This window comes from Echinops telfairi, unplaced genomic scaffold, assembly GCF_000313985.2.
Source record: "Echinops telfairi isolate 266 unplaced genomic scaffold, ASM31398v2 ScPeMD7_7469;HRSCAF=8507_1, whole genome shotgun sequence".
Classification (NCBI taxonomy): Eukaryota; Metazoa; Chordata; class Mammalia; order Afrosoricida; family Tenrecidae; genus Echinops; species Echinops telfairi.
Window position 1 is genome coordinate 122,028,756 of NW_022111373.1, and position 1,343 is coordinate 122,030,098.

A 1,343-nucleotide genomic window follows, 5' to 3' on the forward strand; every position below is an offset into this window, starting at 1 on the left:
TGGGCAAATGGAACAAAGGATGCTCCATGGTTTAAAATCAGGAAAGCTGGGCATCCAAATATTATCCTCTAGTCATACTATTCAATCTATATGCTGAGAAAATCACCCGAGAAACTGGATTACATGAAGAAGAGGAATGTGGCATCAGGACTGAAGGCTCGTTACCAACCTACAGTATGTATGTAGATGACACATCTTTCCCTGCTGAACAATGAAAGGGGCTTTGCACACCTGGTAATGAAAACCTTGGACTCTTAAAATGACTAACACATCTGTTTGGAAAAAAGGTACAGCTAGAGTGCTCCTGAGAGAAAAGGATGGCCAAGCATCTTCTCACATCCTTGGAGCATATTGTCAGTAGAGATCAGTTCCTGGCGAAGGGCTTCATTGTTGGCAAGTGGAGGGTGGCAAAAAAGAAGGGCGTCATTGAGATGCACTGACACTATGACTGCCACCAAGGGCTCTGGTGCAGGAACTATTACAAAGATGACAATGCCCTTGAGGTGCTTCGTTCTGTTCTGCATCGAATAGAGTTGATTAACAACACCCTAAAAATGGAGATCAGGAATCACAGCCTTCACTGTACAAGTAAATGGGAACCACAATCCTCACAAAGGTTACCAATACACAGCATCACAATAAAAGGAGAAACTATTGAAGTTGTCAAGGATTTCATTTTGCTTGGATTCACTAGCAATGCTCGTGAAAGCATCTATCAAGAGATCAACTGACATCTTGCAATGGGTAAATCTGCTACTCAAAATCTTTTTAGAGTTTTGAGAAGGCAGGGAGTTTACTTTGACCCTGAGCTTGAGCTAAGTTGAACCTGACCCATGGCATAGTATTTTCAATGAAATCATATGCATCTGACAGTTGGACACTGAATAAGGAACATTTAAATAAATCAATGCATTTGAATTGTGGTGCTGGTGAAGAATATTGAAAGTATCCTGGACTGCCAAACAGACAGACACATCTGTCTTGGAAGCAGTGCAGTCAGAGTGCTTCTTAGAGGCAAGGATCGTGACACTTCAGCTTATATTCTTGGGACAGATTGTCAGGGGAGACCAGGCCCTGGAGAAAGACACCATGCATTGTAAAACAGAGGGACAGTAGAAAGAGGAAACCCTGTAAGGAGAGAGATTGATACCATGGCTGCTACAATCGACTCCAGCCTGGGAATCATTGTGAGCACAGTGCAGACCTGGGAAGTAGTTCGTTCTGTTGGCCATGGTGTTACTATGGGTTTAATCTGACTCAATGGCACATAACAAAAACATATTTACTTTTAAACTAGAGAAAGTTTATTTTATCTGTTCTCTTTAGTGATTACTTTCTAGGCT